The sequence below is a fragment of the Nyctereutes procyonoides genome, unplaced genomic scaffold (genome assembly GCF_905146905.1).
Source record: "Nyctereutes procyonoides isolate TBG_1078 unplaced genomic scaffold, NYPRO_anot_genome, whole genome shotgun sequence".
Taxonomy (NCBI): domain Eukaryota; kingdom Metazoa; phylum Chordata; class Mammalia; order Carnivora; family Canidae; genus Nyctereutes; species Nyctereutes procyonoides.
In genome coordinates this window covers 22,566,588-22,585,339 of record NW_026575037.1, presented here as the reverse complement: position 1 = coordinate 22,585,339, position 18,752 = coordinate 22,566,588, and the positions used below count along the sequence as shown (strand labels likewise).

Genomic DNA, 18,752 nt, shown 5'->3' with positions numbered 1-18,752 from the left:
CTTGCTGGAGGCGACAGTAAGACAAGTGCATTAACACATCACGTCGTTAGGCAGTTCTCTCTCATGTTACACAACAAAAACAACACAGAAAAAAAGAGGGAGGAAAAAAGAAATCACAATTTTGATGAAAAACCTAAGGGCAGCAAGAATACTGAGAGATGTGATATTGCAATAAAATCACCTTGCGTGGCCTTGTGAAAGAGACTCGTGGGAGCTGGAGGCCTACGGTGGATTGTCACCAACTGAATCCAGTTGTTGCCTGTTGCTCTGGCTGTTCCAAATATTGTGACTGTGACTGAATCAACTGCACAAACTGAAGACCCTGGGTATGCCTTCTTGGCCACTGCTAATGCCTCTCCCTCTCCCCCTCCCCCTCTCCCTCTCTCTCTCTGCTAAGGCCTCTTTCCTAATCCCTTTGGTACCATAAGATCAGTATCAGCTTACCTTCGTCTGCAGGTTCCAAGACAGGTTTACTAATAAGTAGCCTCAGGGGTCCTAGAATTCTGTTGCTGTTTCCACCCGTGCAACATGGAGCAAGCCCTTTCCCTTCAGCAAAGACTTGGTTCCACTACATGAATGGTATCGCGCTGAGACGCTCAAATAAAGGGCAGGTGGCAACGGCGCTGGAACAGAAACTGACTCACATGAAAGCCCAGGGGTGGTTCCATTAATCCTGATAAGACACACAGGGACTTGCAAATTCCAAGGCAAATTCTTGGGAGCAATGTGGGCTACCCTGAGTCAGTAAAGGAAAAATTACTCATCCTCTGGCCTCTGGCTACCAAAAAGGAGGCCTGGCACTAAGTTGGACTATTTGGTACCGGAGACAGTATGTGCCTCAATTAGGTGATCCTGCTCGGGTGACACAGACTTCTGGTCCCATAAAGCAGTGCAAGTACTGTTCCCTGGCAGTAGAGCTCATGCCCCAGAGCAAATGCTCAGGAACCTATCCTTAATTTTAGCCAACAAGGCTATACAAGCTCTAGAAGGTCAGTACATCAGTTTGAACTCTCTTGCACAAGCCATACAGGTAACACTCTAGCCTTAAACTACACCCTGGCTGAGCAGAGTATGTAGGACTTAGTATCACCAGACAGTGGAACAATCCACATGTCCCACAAGAAAGGAAGCTAAATTACCTGAAGTAAGACCAATCAGTACTCTCTGGGTTTTTGTTCAGTTGGCTGAACCCAGAATCCTGGGGTACCTGACTGAGATGAAAACTGCAGGTTGGCTTCATCCGTCTGACAATCATCTTCATCAAGTGTTGCATGAGACCATCCGAATGGATTTGGTCTCAGCATCTCTAACCTGAACTGCTGACGGTGTGGCATACTCATGTGAAAGTTGACTTCAGCCAATGTTTACGGCCAAAGGGTGGACTATTTGAAAAGGCTATCTATCATGGGTCCCAAGAGCCCCCACACAGCCTTCTGACCAAGTGCACCAAACCACAAGTACACCAACGCATCCTCTGTCCTTTGGCCATTTCTGTAGCTAATCACATAGGTCAAGGCAACCACAGCATGACTGCAGGGGGATGCAGTGCTCCCTGCCTGCCCCCAGTGAGGGGACACGCTTGCTTACTTACCACTTGCTTCGAATGTTGGTGAGCCCTCAGCCCTGGACTCCTAGGCTTTGACCCAGCTCAGTGAAAACACAGCAACCACCCAGGCCCATCTTACGACCTCCATGGGATTTGCGGGTAAAAGAATCTGCTTGTTATGCCGATGCTCCTGCTATTTCCTGTGCTATAATAAATTGTTTTGCTCTGATCTCTGAGTCTCTCTCTGTCCACTTTCAGACCTACGGAGTTACGGCAAGACATCCTACTTGCCTGCTTTGTCACTGACTTTAGAATCTTTGTACTCCTTGCCAGCCTGCACGATGGCCGGAAAATAACAATACTGAACAATGACCACAGTAACAACTTGTTCTACACACAGGATGCTGGTATTTCAAAACTTTAAAAGGAACTGTGAAAGTAAGAGAAAGTTCAAGAAATCAGAATATTTACTTTGATGGACCTGATTTTTTTATTTCACCAAACATGACAACTGATATGCCTGACCATCACCTGAATGCATTACCGAACCGAAAATTAAGTAGAAAGATAATACATCAATAGCTATGGAAATAATTTCAATTATATCCTTTCACAGGTAAAAATAATTTCCACTAATCATTTTACTGTTCTAAACATATTTATCATAAATTTAAATAAAATGACCATTAGAAAGATGATCTGGTAACATAAATCTTCCAGGTAGTTAAAAATTGCAGCATAAATTATTTCTTTCCTGCATTATCGCACAGTTCCTTTGAGGTAAGGTCATCTTCTAGGGCCAAGATCCTGTGTACATGCTTTAACAAAGAAAATGATTTATAGATTTTCATTTTCACTTTCCATATTTCAGTATGCACCCACTGGTACAGCCTCAGGAAACTAAAATAGAAACAAACGACAACTTATCTGGAAGACAAAGTAGCCAATCACCAAACTAAGTCCAACAAAACCCAGCTTTATACATTTACATATAATTTTTTTATGCAAACTCTGTTGAAACAAATAACAATACTACCTTTCTCCTCCCTCTGGCCCCTTTCATCCATTGTTATTTCCTCACCAATTTGTAGTTAAGACTTACACCCATCATACAATGTGCAGAAAACAACTGCAGTTCAGACTATACGAGGAAGGTACCTGTTTTCTTATCAAATTCAACAATTTTCAGCTTTCTAAGGCTGTTTTCCTGGATGACACTTTGGTTAGCATGAATACGTGGGTCTCAACTTTTAAGAATACAAGAGGAAATACACCCATAAATTAACCTCAACTTCAGTGTGTGTTGCTCACAAGTACGTTGTGTACTCAGTACAACACCCTCATTAGTTGAGAAAAAGTTCAGAATAATAGTCTTTAATGTTTAAGTCAGTTCGGGGGCAGTTAAGATAAAGAAAAGGCATATATAAAAACAAAGCAAAAAATCTCCTTTGAGTATGCTCCTGTTATATCTGTGCCCACTTATGCCCACTTATGCCCACTGCTCAGGAGACAGCAAAAAGTCACTATAAAAAGCAGTCAACAACAAAAACAGCTTCCAAATCCATCGTACCCTGGGGAGCGGGGAGATCAATGTTCTCCAAGAAAGGAAAAGTAAAAATCAGTCACAATGCTAAACGTTGTGAGGAGAACCTGATCAGTAAGGCAAAACCAACCACACACATGCTAACGACCCAGAATTAGTTGTTGGGAAGGCAATTTAGCTGTCACCTTAACACATTTAATGCACAGATAGCCATAAAATTAGGAAAGATAAAAAATAACACGATCACAGCTGATTTTGGAGGAAGGCCCTAGTAAATTTATTTTTAGGTCAAAATGCACAATGGGAAGCAAGTCAGTATAATTATAGATCACATCTCCTAATGCCACAGGTCTTTTTCCATTTTTGGCAATTCACATACCACACCACCATTTTCTTCTACAGTCTCAGGCTGACTCAATTTGTGTTTTCACTCAATTTCACTGACGTGGACATGGTCAATGACACAGATCTAATTAAAAAACCTTTAACTTAATCCATCTGAGTATTTTTATGTTTACATCCTTACCACTTTATTTAAGGGCCTATTATAGGCCAGGGACTACACTAGGCACTCGGCATAAAACCTGCACAAAACTGATGGGGACCCTGCCCCCGAGGACCCTGCAGTCTAGTTAGAAAGACAGGCTTTGATGGGGAGTGTGAGAAGTTTGACAGGTGAAAAATGCAAGGTGATAAGGGAGCATCTAACAGAGTTTGGGGTGGGGGTGGGGGTGTCAAGGAACTCTTCCGGCTGAAGAAGCAAGCAGAGGGTCTTATGGCTAAGTAGGAGCTCATTTAGGAAGGGGATATGGGAAGGGGAAGAACCAGAGCTGGGAAGGATCCAGGCAGCGCTGTCTCCAGATAGGAGGTATTTTCTCTCTCTGCCTAGTGCTCATTATATACAGAAAGGTTACATTTCATAGTGGTCAGAGGTGGCTGTTAACTTTCAATATGTCAAAACTTGGTATTTCTTAAATTTCTTATGTTTCATACTAGACCACTATAATTCAAGAAATGACACTCTTAGTTCAAGTCAGAACAAGACTTGAATAAGACTTTAATAGATCTATCAAGAAAGCTTTGCTGAGGCACATGGTGAACTGGGAGAGATTCATTCCCTCCTCCCAGGGAGGTACAGAGTAAAAAATGTATGTCTAAAGTGGTTTCACAAACCTGGTTCACACAAAAAGGGAGGCAATCGTTGATCTTCATTAAAACAAAGTATCTGCCTGAAAACCTGGCTTATCTCAACTGATGGACCCAATTCCCAATCATAACAAGTTCAAACGCAGATTCACTAAGCAAAAAATCTTTTGAGGAAAAAAAACTATAAAACATGGACGGTAACTGCTAAGTAAAAGAAACACCTCGGAGACAGAAGGTGGAAATCTATAGTAATGTGTCTCTATTAGCATGCTTGTTCGTATTTTGGAAACAGAAGAGTGAAGATTTTATTTTTAATACAAATTTTCTTAGTACCTTTCAAAAGCATCTTGTCCCCAGACTCTCCCAGAACCACCAGCAATATTCTGTTTTGGATTAGGATGTTTTGTCACTGCATTCACGAAGATAAGGATAATCTCAGTTTCATTGCTGCCATCACCGTTGCAGTGTGTGTGTTCATGCTTTAAAGTTGGTAAAACTACTTTAAACACAGACCAATCTAAGGATCTTTAAGTCCTACATAGTCACAAATCTTCTACAGTTTTGAATGATCTTGAAAAATAATCAAACAGCTCGATAAATATACAAGCAGTTTAAATATTTAAAATGGAAAATACAGGGCGCCTGGGTGGCTCAGTCGGTTAAGCGTGTGCCTCAGGCTCAGGTCATGGTCCCAGAGTTCTGGGGTCCAGTCTGTGTTGGGCTCCCTGCTCAGTGGAGAGTCCGCTCCTCCTTCTGCCCTCCCCGTGCTCGCTCGCTCTCGCTCTCTCTCAAATAAAATCTTTTAAAAAATGAAATGAAATAAAATGGCAAATACATTCTGAATTTTCCAACAATAACCATGTAAAATTGGTCTGTCAAATAGGTTCACAGGAAATCAGGCAACACCTATCAATTGATGAAATCAGTTCAGAATTTGCACAGCGCTTTTTATACACTCATTCAAAAAACACCACCTAGTTATAAGGTCATAAACTAATCATTATAAAGAATTCTGATGCCTAAGTAAAATATTATGCACACTTACTTATAACGTAGCTACCATTTGTGAAAACTGTCCAATAAAGAGCATCAAAGCCTTGGATACTACTAGAGTAGCTATTGTATTGTGAATAATCAATGAATAGTGAGCAACATCAATACTTTTCTTAAAAACTAGTCTGGTATGTGCATATCTCATTTAAAAAAAGCTATTGCTAATTAAGCATCAAACTGTTAAATGAACAAGTACCACCAATACACACAATATCCAAATAAGTCCAAGAAAAGTCTCTAAACTCTCAGATCTATCTGTGATGTCCTCTTAAGAAAAAAGAATACGAGAGAAAAATTAACAGCTCCTGATAAGATTTTAGACTTTAACTCTAGACTTTAAAATGCCTTCTGAAGTGATTTGCTATGTTACTCGTGTTCATACTTTGTCCCCAATGTTTAGAACATGTTAGACACACAGTAGGCACCCAAGTATCTGCTGAATGAATGAAAAAACCTAAGGCCTATCTAATCCTGCTTTGTTTTAGTGAACTTAAAAAACAATGGTTAAAAACTGATGCTTAATGCTAATTAAGAGAGGAAAAAAAGCACCAAGGATTTGGAATTTTGTTTCATGAACAGACTACTGCACATGTTTAGGACATCATTAGCTATATATGTTTATCTGTTGTAAGTCAGAGGTACTTCAGAATATAATGTTTAGTAGAAGGCTAACATGGAAAATAATCAATTCACTGCAATTAAAGTAATTACCTTAGAATACCTTTCACCATATCTTCTACTAGGTCATTCTTCTGTTTAAAAAGATTTCTAATTGTTCTCCACTAGCTTTAGAATAAAGTCCCAATCCCTTAGCCTGGATTGCGGACCTCTATTTATTCAACAGGAATCTACTGACTTCCTTCTTCGAAGCTGGCAGGTACTTATGATAAAAAGATGGACCACAACTGGACCTCGCCATTAAAGAATTCATAACCGACTTAAGAAGTATTCAGAAGCATCTGCCAGAGTTATAGCCAGTAAAAATCAAGAGAAGTCTCAAGTTTCAGGTTATTAGGTGCAATCTCAAGAATGGTTCTCAGATGGGGAGTTATAGAGCTGGTTTTTCATTTTACAAATACCACTTTGGCTTCTATAAGGGAAATGAATCAGAGCCTCATGTCCCACTATTTTTGCCAAACTGGCCCATTTTTGAGCTTTAGAAATCCGAATTTCATCTACCGCAATGGCTTCCCCTCAAAGCCCAGCACAAATCCCCATGCTCCCACGGGACCTTCATGGAGTCCATCCAAATCAATAGAGAACTTCTCTTCTTTTGTTGTCCCAGTAGCAGTCCTATATTAGGGTGTACTTCTCAGCCTCTAAGGACCATCCTTATACTGTTAATGACACTATCAGTCCAGATTATAAAATCCTTGATAACAAAGGCTGTACTGGATTCCTCTGAATCTCCCACTGTATTTAGCAAAGAGCTTTTCCCACAATATGCCTTCACAAGGTATAATGAATAACTATCATCAGTTGGATTGTACCTACTGAAACATTAGAGTGTGTGAAAGTCCATAAGTAGATGGTTAGCACAGAACAAAGAGTTTAAAAGTTAACAGTTCCTAAATTCTGAAAACAGAACTATTTCCAAAAACTAACCCTAAAATCCATGCATTGTTCTTTTCCAGATGGCTTAATTACTTGTAATACATACAGTAATGGGTCCAGCAGCAAGAATACCAACCAGAAAACCAGCCTCAAGTCTCAATTCATAATTATAATCTTGGGCTGTTAAGAAAGCAGGCACACATTAACCTCTCTTCTCTCTCTCTCTCTCTCTCTCTCTCTCTCTCTCTCACACACACACACACACACACACACACACACACACACACATTTACTTACACCCATTTCCTTTCTTTCCAGTTCAAAGACTAAGAGATTTTTTTTTAAAAAGCCTTGTCCCCTTAGAAATAGAGGTCAAATTTGACCTACTTATTATTTAACCAACAATTAAAAGAGAAAAAACCCAGAATGGTGAAACCATTAATGTATGTCCAACAACACCTTCCTAAATGAAAGCTGCCCATCAGATTATGTACATATCTAGTTCTTCTGGGATTTACAGTTTTGCAGGCAAAAGTATACGGTTAAGTATATAAGAGCTGATTACTCTGATACCCTCCACTGACTTCTCTCTGTTGCCTATCTTTTGATTATTTTACTCTTTATTTCCATCAAACAGACAGACCTAAAGAATACCTACCCATATTTTGTTTAATATGTCAAACACACAGAGGTGCCTAGGTGGCTCAGGTCATGATCCCAGAGTCCTGGGATACAGCCCCATGTCAGGCTCCCTGCTGAGCAGGGAATCTGCTTCTCCCTCCCTCTCTGCCCCCCCCTACTCCAATCTCTCTCTCTCTCTCTCTCTCTCTCTCTCTCTCTCGCTCTCAAATATGTTTTTAATGTCAAACACATAAAGATATTTTTAAATTGCACATAATATCTCTTTTTACATTAAAGCATAAAACTCGGTGTCCTAAGAAATGCAACTATTTCATTAACTGACATAGTTTAACAAGGTCTCTACTTCAATTCAAGCACTTACCCTTTCACATGTTATCTTTAAGAAGCTGATTTGTTTTATGCTGTTAAAATATTAAAAATAAAAAATAAAATAAAATATAGTTTAAAATCAATTTGTGGATTAGTCCACCATCTAGGTAGGATTTTCTAAATAATCATTTCTTCCATTATGGCACTGAATAAACTCCTAAGAATCATACAACCCTACTCATTTAGAACTTTATTTTTGTTGTTGTTGTTGTTTACTTCTTTGGTAATCTTATCAACGTTACTGAGGCGAATCCCACAAACACAAATACTACAAGGGGGAAACACCGGAATATGACACAGAGGATACAACTCTTAACCAACTTTTACCAAGAACTTTCTTTATGACATCCAACCATCCTTCAGAGCCTTAGTTACCTCAAATATCAATGAAGGTACTGGATTATATGATCTCCAAAATCCCTTCCAGTCTCAAAAATCCATTCAATCCTAATTTCTTCTGAAATAAACAAAAATAAGTCATGTACGAATTCAGAAGTTCTTTATTTAAGCGGGCAGCAATTATAGATTACTACCCCAGAATAGAGCCTCCTAGCAATGCACGATTAATTCCTAAGAGATTCCTTAATTAAAATCTTCATGGAAGACAGCACTATTGGATAACAATTAATGATCAATTAATTTGAAAAATAAAATGCCAAGAAGGAAAAAGGTTTGATTTGCTTTGAATGACACAGCAAGTACATAGCTGACCTCACAAAAACAATTAAGTTAATGCTTCCGGGTTTGTTGTGTTCTGAACTATTTAAAGATGATACAATGCTCTAAGATTTCAACTTATAATTATTTATCTCATCAAAGTAGCCTGGGGATTATCATGTGCTTAAAGTTAATGCAAAACTATATATAAAATAGGTGATATACTCAGTTTCATAACTTATCCCCTTTTATTTAACATTTTCCCACACAGATACTTCTCATATTAAAAGTCAATCATTTTATAAATGTATGTTTAAAGCATCATTACATGAAGTATTTTATACGGTTTTTCCTATTATAAATCAACATTGAAAAAGGTGAGCTATAAGCCCATTACTTACTCACACTTTTAGTAAATGACTATATGAATATAAAATATTTAATAAGCTTGAGAATTTGTTTTCTGAAAATGAGTATTATATGTCCTCTTGAAAATATCTCCTGTGGGTTCTCATTGTGATGTTTCAATTCAATAAGCAAAAGCCACGTAACATTTGACACTCTTTCTAAAAGCTTATGATAATTATCAAAAATTACTACAAAGTCATAGTTACCAGCAAGAAATGCTGTACCCAAAAGGGGAAAATATGTCACATAATAACAAAAATTATGAATTCTAGCCCTGACTCAATCATCACCCAGCAAATGCAAACTTAGGAAATCCATTTGCCTTTGCAGTGCCCTTCCCTATGCCATCTGTCAAGTGAGGAAAAAAATCTTGCCCATCCCTCAAGCAAACTGTTACCAAAAAGAAAACTCATTCAAACCTCTTTTATCCTATTTTCATCTAGCTATACAGTGAAAACAGCAGGTTTCAGTGCACATCCTGAATAAATTACACTTCACAATAAGTAAAAATGTTAGCAACATACTAATTCTGAATTATTACATAGTTGCACTGTACACTAATTTTCTCTCTGTAATGCAAAGGCTTCTAAATATTTTATTTATTGAGAGAAAGCACGCCTGCGTGCACCACGGGGGTGGAGTGAGAGTGGGAAGGACAGAGGGACAGGGAGAGACAATCTCCAGCAGACACGGCCTGCCCCTGGGCTTGATCTCAGAGCCCTGAAATTATGACCTGAGCCCAGACCAAGAATGGGACATTTACGCAACTGAGCCACCCTATAATGCAAAGGCTTTCCAACATTAGTTAAAACTGCATTTTTAATTTGTAACTGAAAACCGAAAAGAAAAAAAAAAAAGGAAAAAAACTTCATGCCTCCCTATTGCCATGATTTTTAGTCTCCAAATTCTACATTTCCATGTACTCTTCCCAGCAAAAGGAGTCCCAATGTGCTTTCTTGACCTCTTACACACTTAGAGTTTTGTACATTTAAAAAAGTTTCCATGGGTATCTTCTCAAAACTTCACAGTGGAGTGAATGGGAAAGAATTTCTGGATCACAGATGAGAAAACCCCAAAAGGAAATTATATGGCTTATCCAAGATTACATAAGAAGAAAATACTAGAACTCCGATTTCCTAACTCCTGTAAATCAGTGTTACGTCTGGGCTATGCTGTTTACACACATGCCAAGCCCTGTGTAACTGCAGCTTCTTCCTAGAAATTGAAAGATTGCAGCAATCTGCATACGAATGACATCTTCTCAAGCCTTGCAAAGCCACATTCCATGGGCTGTAGAGCAGTCCGAAGACCATAGGAAAACTGTGCTTAGCTCAAAATGCAACCACATCCTGGAGAATTCTGAACCAGCCTCAGGTCCCAAATCCCTTGCTTTTCAGACAAGAACAAACAGTTCTGCCATTACGAGGGTCCTCCTTACGCCTTTACCAAGGAGAATACTTCTGTCCAGGATAACCCTTGGGCTTTTCTCCAGTTTTACTGAGCAATCACTGACATACATCATTGTATAAGCTTACGGCGTACAGCACGATGGATACACACGTATTGCGAAACGAAGACCACGACAGGTGCACCAAGCATCCGTGATCTCAGAGACACAATAAAAAGCAAAAACAGAAGAAAAAGGAAAAAAATCCTCCTGGTGATGAGAACTCTTAGGATTACTCTTTAGGTAACTTTCCTCTATTGTGCTAATAAGCACAGGCTTGTTGTACGTTACATCCCGAATATTTCTCTTATAGCTGGAAGGTGGTCACTTCTGACCACTTCCTCCAATTCTCCCTCCCCTCACCCTCCTCTCTGCCTCTGGCCACCACAAGTCTGGGCTCTTTTTCCATGTATCAGTCATTTTTTTCTTTTTTTTGCTTTTGTTTTTAGATTGCACATATACGTGAGATTATACAGTATTTGTCTTCTTCTGATGCATTTCACTCAGTATAAGGCTTTCAAGGTCCATCCACATGGTCGTAAAGGGAAATTAAAGCCACTGTGAGATACCATCCCATGCCTGTTGGAACAGCGGGCATCCATCAGGATGGCCAGCATCAAAAAGACGGGGTAACAAACGCCAGCATGGACGTGTAGTAGCGGGAACCCTTGTGTACTGTGGGCCGGGTCGTAAGCTGGTTCAGCCACGAGGGAAAGTCCTCAAAAATTAAAACAGAGGATGGAAGATCCTCAAAAAAATAAAAATGGACCTACCATTTTCTCTAGCAATTGCACTTCTGGGAATATATCCAAAGGAAATGAAAACCCTGTACCCCCGTGTTCACAGCAGCACTGGAATTTATACATATAATTTGTATATATTTGTAATTTGTATAATTATTACATGTATAACAATTATAGGATATATAGTAGAATATCATTCAGCCATAAAAAAGAGAATAATCCTTTTTAGAGGATTTATAATACCTCTTTACTGTTCAAGAATATTTATAAATTTCCTGTCACTTAACTAACCACTTATCTGTTAGACCAAATTTAAAACCATCTTAAGAATTCAAAGCTTGCTGGATAAATGAAGCAAGCACTAGGCCCATCCTGAAGAGTATCTATTTCAGCTATGAAAAACCATGTTTGATGCTTTAGAAAGTATATGGCTTATACTAAAAATACTTTACATGAAAAAAAATACCGTTTTTTAAATCCATTTTACTCTAAAAGTTACATAGGGATATACTTCCAAATATTTTCATTCAACAAACAGCTACAGAATGCTTAAAATGCAAGGTTCTATATCAAAATGGGTTCCCAAAAAATACATAAAAATCAACTTATTTCCTACCCTCATGAACTTAAAATATAGTGGATACAAAGGAATTAAGGATAGAGCTCTATGGAATTGCAATAAATTGTGACATTGACTATATTCCATACCAAACGACATTCCCAATTTTCTAAGGCGCTTTTTTTTATATAAAAAAGGGGGAAGGAATTATGTATCAACTGATACCAATGATTTTCTGCTCTACTAAGATCATAAACCATCTCTAATACTCAGATTCCTTGGTCATGATTAATGATTCTTTTAACGGTTCCATTAGTCTTAATTTTATTACACATTTGTACAGCAATATTTTAAGTCTCTTCCAAACACCCGAACCCCACAAATTGTTCATTGATATTCTATGACAAGAAAAAAAAAAAGGAACCTGTAAAACTACTGTGCTCAACTTCTCAAGGATCCTAATATGCTACAGTGCACTATGAATCTCCAAAACAGTACCTTGTGCAGATTTTTCCTAATCTGTCTAGCCACAAAACTCTTCCACAGAATTTCTATTAATATCTAGGACAACTCTAGTAATCTGTTGAGTTGGTCAATAGTTGATCTAAACATTCTCCTTCAGTCCAATTTTTGAAATTAAGAATATACTAATACAAGGGCCTGAACAGGAAGATTTCCATTAATTTAAAAAAGTAAAATTTTAAAAGCCAGACCTACAAGCCTGCTCTGAAGGCAACTCATAGAACTTTTAATTCTTCCATAGCTACTGGTCTATTAAGTCATTACATCTTCAATTTGAAAAACTGTTCATCTTTTTTTAAGGTGCCTTTCTTCACTAAATACTACTTTGGAAATCGTACTGATATTCTTCTGTCTTTTCTGTGGTGTTTTCCCAAAAATCCTGACCTACCCACCTTTTTTTATTTTTAACCTTTCTAGGTTTATTTGTGCTAAGTATACCTTTTAAAAACAGCACATAGCTAAGGAATTTTATTTTTTTATTTTTTTATTTTTTTTGCTGAGTTGGTCTCTACTTTTTTTGGTAAGATTTTATTTATTTGAGAGAGAATGAGCAAGAGAAAGAGCACAAGTAGGGGGAGGGGCAGAGGGAGAGGGAGAAACAGACTCCCCAACATCCCCAGCAGGGAGCCAGATGTGATGCAGGGCTTGATCCCAGGACCCTGAGATCATGACCTGAGCCCAAAGCCAGACAACTGCTTAACCAACTGAGCAACCCAGAACCCCAAGTCAGTCTCTTAAAAGAGAAATTTAATACACTTTATGAAAATTGTTTTATTGACACTTGTCTTTTAAAATCTTGTTTCTTTTTCATCTCTCGCCATAATCTTTAATCTTGTCTCACTATTTAGAAAACAAATATAGGGAACCCTGGGTGGTGCAGCGGTTTGGCGCCTGCCTTTGGCCCAGAGCGCGATCCTGGAGACCTGGGATCGAATCCCACGTCGGGCTCCCGGTGCATGGAGCCTGCTTCTCCCTCTGCCTATGTCTCTGCCTCTCTCTCTGTGTGTGTGACTATCATAAATAAATAAAAATTTAAAAAATTTAAATATATATATATATATATATACCCTCTCCTATTTTAAAATCTACTAATGGTGACTTCCCAGAATTGTTTTTTATGATTCTTAACTATTTTTTGGCTGATTATCAAAGGAAAAGTGAAAGTTCATCTAATACACAATCCGATGTAGGTTAGCCAACGATTGATCATGCCATGACACTTGCCCCTCATTCTCTATCCCCGAGTTCTCAGGTTATAAATCTCATAACCACAGCCTACCTTTCTAAGGTATTTCTGGCGCTCTGCACTACTATTTCCAATCTTGTATAACAACTGTTTAGTCTTGCTTCTACATTTAATTTGTTTCAATGCTTATTCCCAGTGCCTTTGGACAAAGATGTCCTTTTCCCTAATTTTGACTTTTCTCATTTGACTTTTTCTCATTTAAAAACATTTTTTAAAGAGCACACATGCAATACATTTTCTCTAACTCTTGAAAATCTAAAAATATCCATCTTCATCACACATGAACCATAATTTGGCTGCGTATACAACTTTTTGGCCACAACCCTTTGTTTTGTTCTTTGCAGACCTCTGAAGCAACTGTCCCGTTACTTCTCGCATTTTGTGTTGCTGTCTCCTAAATGTTTACAGAGAATACTTTGATCGTTTCCAATTTCTCAGATGAAGATACTAGTTCCAGTGACTTTTGTCAACTACCATTGAGATGTGCATGCATTAGCTACTATTTAATCTGGTATCCACTTGAAATAAATCAAGATAGCAAAGTGAATCCCCACTATAAGGGGCCTGATAGGATATTCTTTTAACTGCTTTTTTCATTTCTATACAAAATACATCTTTTGGTCTATGATCAACAAGCAATTTTGCTGATTCTCTTGCTCGGGTTTCTTTAATGATTAGTCCCATGATCATTTAAATCAATAATCATGCATTTTCAGCTGGCACATAACCTGCCTCCTACACACTGATGATTTATGAACCAGTACCTCCAGAATCTCATTTCCAACTCTACTGGATCTTTCTGCCTGATTGCCAAAATGGAAACGTCTAAAATCTTGAAGGCCTCCAGCCCATTCTACACAGTATTCCCTTTCTTAGTGAATGACATTGCCACCCAGTCATCCCACAGATTTCCTAGGTCATAGCAGACCCTGTCACTTCCCACCTCCACGGATGTCCTCTATAAATTCTACCTCGCAAACATCTCTCTGCTCTTCCCAGACCCTCATGATTCCTGCCACTATTATAACTCATCAACTGTTCTGCCTAATGTTGGCAGTGTAATTCCTACTCTCTACGCTCACCATAATTATGTACCTAAAATGAAAATCGAATTATGGCATATTCCTGCTTAACACCCTTTAATGAATGAAACACACTTTTCTTAGCCTTGCTTCTTTTGCATGCTTCTTCTTAAAATGCTGTAGTCTGGCCTTAATAACCACTTATGTTTCCTCCAAATTCTAGGCTATTTCACACCCCGGGGCCTCTCACAAAAGCTATCTTACTGATAGCACCCTCCCCAGCTAGTCTACTTGGCCAACCCTGCTTCATCATCAGTGGCCCTTTTGTCCGGGTGGCTCAGCGAGTTGAGCGTCTGCCTTCGGCTCAGGTCACCATCGGGGTCCTGGGATGGAGCCCCACCCCGGGCTCCCTGCTCAGCAGGGAGTCTGTTTCTCCCTCTGCCTTTGCCCCTCTCCCCAGCCTCCACCCCCTCTTGTGTTCTCCCTCGCACCCACTCTTTCTCTCTAGCAAATAAATCAATAATTTTTTTAAATCTTTAAAAAATATAATCAGTGACTTTTTGTAAAATACCTTCTGAAGTACTTGTTTTTATGTATTCTAGTGAATCAGTGATGTCCAACTGAAGTCCTAATCATTAACTACAATAGCAACTACTACTACTTACGGAGAGAATCTATTTCTTCCTCATTTTTTCTTTAACCTCCAGTACATATTAAGGTCTTGTAAGTACCTGTTGAATAATCAAATTTAGAAAATACAAGTCTAACAATCAGTATCTAATTCAAATTTACATGAGCATCTACTTCTGAATAATTAAAATAGTTATCCTCCCTACATCTCAGTTTACTTCCCTCTAAAGGGTAATAATAAGCACATAGCATGCGATGATAAAGCAAGGTCTCAAATCCTTGTCTTAGAGTAACAAATACAGGGCACTTTCTGTGGTAAACAGATAGTTGAAAGAATAAAATATTAATGCTTCTCAAAAATGTTAAGTGGTATACGAATGCAAGATAGTATTATTTTTCCCATTGATCTTTACAGAAGAATTCTCCTAAGAGAATGTAAAAGACAAGTGATCCCTACTCAACCATTTCAAAGAACTTTGCCAAAATAGCTTTTCATAGACTTTCTATTTGTTTATTTTAACTGTAGGCATTAAGGTGCTGTTACGAATACAATAAATTTTCCCCTATATTTCTGCCGTGTCATTCAGTTACTCACATAGCAACAACTAAAGCCTGGAAAAGCACACGATTACTAAGCCAACCGTTCAGCTGTCACACTAGAAAAATCATGGCAACCGAACCATACCGTCCATGGCAAAAGACTAACATACATAAAGAGCTAAGATAAATAGGTTGGACCATCTCCCCAACCTGATTACAAAAAACATCCTACTGAATGCCTTATAACTAAATAATTCATAGTAGTGAATTCTATCGTAACAAAGCTGATAAGGCCCTATGGAATACAGGCTAGTAGCTAGAAATGCTTTCATTTGTATGAATTATTTACTGTAAGGTCATCCGTTTTAACAGACTTTGGTCCGTAACAAGTACTCGCTAACTAAAAACTCATCACAAAAAAATGAAAAACACTTCTCATTTAAATAAAGATAAATTTTAATAGTTTTTTTCTAAATTAACATATGATTTTACATTTTATTCTTATTTTTAAAAACCTATTAATTGCTATTTATCCTTTTTTTCCACATGCCTACTCTGCTAGACACTGTTCTATGCACTTATTCCTGATCTTCCAAAATCTTTTCTTTACATACTACAGTTTACAGTGACCATAAAATATTTTTTAAATGATTTCTTATCAAGTATTTCTTTTGATGTTCCTAAAAACTAAAAACTAAACAAGTAAACTGACATCCAGAACTAAGTAGTAAAATAAAGACTCCAAAGCAGGTCCCCTGATGTCCTATCCGGTGAACGTTTTCACTCAACCCTCACCCAGATCCTCACAATGTTTTTGAGATCTGAGTTGGACCTAACAACAGAGTCTGTCTAATGATCATTAGGTTAGTGGAACATAGTCAATGTTTAATAAAACAAAGTGTGTTACTTTACTTCTGGAAAAACTCATGCCTTTTCCCTCTTCTTGCCCACACATTCCCTCCACCCAAAAAGAAGAAGAAGAAAGAAGAAAGAAGAAAGAAGAAGAAGGTGGAATAACAACTGTATCTCTGAATTTTCTTAATCTCTTTTTTAATGTGTAGATTTCTAATGCAAATCAAATTAAGAGAAAATTAAGAAAGGAGGAGAAAAAAGCAAGTATGTAAAAGCCATTTACTATAGGGTACACAAAACTGTCCTTTTAATAAAAATACTTCTCAATGCACTTAGTGTAACGTAAATTATGGTTATATTTTATACTTTAAAATTTGCCATCTAAGAAACTAAATTCACTTGCTGCTATTATTACTCTTGACATCACAGAACTGAACTAGTCTTTGAATGGATTATATACAAAGTTAACCAAGGCAGCTGCTAAGCAAACTTTCTCACCAAACTCTGCCAAGTTATTTCAATCCTGACCTGCACCGTCCTGCAATCCTTCTCTTGCTCCTTTGCACAGACCACGAAATCATGCCAAACTCTGTGTGTTCATGTTTGTGTCTTTTAACATATACAAACAGATACTACAAACAAATGTACTTTCTCTGGCATACTTACTATGCAAAACTATGATTTTATGGAGCTACTATCCAAAGAATATTGTTATTTTAAATTAGCAGTTAGGAATAACAAACATAATGTTGTTTGTTCATTGGAAGCTATCTGGGATTTACATGACTTTAAATATAAATAACAAAAAAAAAACTGAAAATCGAGTTAATAGGGATTAGAGACTTACAAACAACTAAAACAGTTACATATAATTGATGATACCTAAGTTTTCTCTACAGAAACCTTCTGAATCTGTGAAAATCCATTTTCTAGCTAAAGAATGATAAAATCTTAGAAAGCAGAGTAAGAGGCTTTAAAAGCACAGTTTTATTAAGGATGCAAATGGCATTATTTGGGTTTTTACAAGAAAATGTCTTACATAGTATACTTAGAGCTAAAGTCAGCAGCACGTGAGTTAACTTTTAGTTTCTCCCAGTACTGGCTGGGTACTGATACACTTTAAGAAAGCAAGGAGACCAGGACCCCTAACACACTTTCTCTCAACAGATTCACCCGCTACCACACATAACCCACTGTCCCCTCTACACTGATGACGCCAGAGCTCTATCACAGGCCAGATTTCGCTGCTGGGCTCAAGCTCCATATAACCAATGGCCTAGAGGGGGTTACTTGTGTATCCCACAAACAGCCCAAACTCAACTTGGGAGGCCTCCTCCTCCCACCACATTCAGTCAGTTTGGATGACCATAGAGTCAATAAGAACTGAACAAGTTACTCTGTACTCTGCTTAAACAACAGGACTCAGAATTTTAAGCTGAAGCTGGTTGAGATTTCTTTTTTGTTCTTCATTGGCATCAAGCACAACAACAACTTCACCTATAACTAAAGCAAAACTTGTATTCCCTCGTATCTCAGAGTACTTCAACTCTCACTTTCCCTGGCCAACAAGTAGAAACTCATACCACTTAATAGCCATTTGATTTGTAGGTACTCTGCATGGGAGGGCCTCTATGATTATCTCAACACTAGAGTGACATGGAAAGGCCAGCTGCAAACACATTTTGTATAATACACAAGAGAACTTCTTAAACTGTACTGGGACAAAGTTTGTTCTCCCTAATTCTCACAGTCGTACTGCTACTGCTCATTAAAGACTACAAAGTCAAAACTGCAAAAGAATTAGAAAATATACCAGTAAAAAAAAGGAAGACTATACATACCTCTTCGGCTTAGTGAGAGCTACCTATATATACACCCTGCCCTCAGTGAGGCAGCGAATACTACGGCATAAATAAAACATCCCAAGAATCTTCAAGAAGAGTTAAGTCTCTCATCTCTTCATTTCATCTTTTTTCAATAAAAAGCCACAACTACTCAAAAGTGGAGCTGAGAGGGGTAGGGAGAAACAGGTGCTAGCACTGGAGATAAATGGCACTATCATCTAGCAGACCCCCTGCCAAAACTATGGGCTTTCCTAGACTCCCCTCCTCTCTTATCCACTCAAACTCATTCGGGGGGGTCAGTTTTTGAGCACAACCGATGTGTCTACTACAACTGCAGGGAATATAGAAAGGATTCAGGCAATCTGGATCCCTCAAGTCATTACTGGGGGGGAGGGGGAGCGAGGGGGGAGACAGAAAGATACAGACTTC

The 18,752-nt window shown here is 38.2% G+C and overlaps 1 protein-coding gene across 4 annotated transcripts in view; it reads right to left on the bottom strand.

Annotated features, from left to right (window-relative positions):
- Window positions 1-18,752, bottom strand: part of NEK7 (NIMA related kinase 7) — a 157,918-nt gene that overhangs the window by 125,171 nt on the left and 13,995 nt on the right. The gene's annotated exons all lie outside the window — the stretch shown is intronic.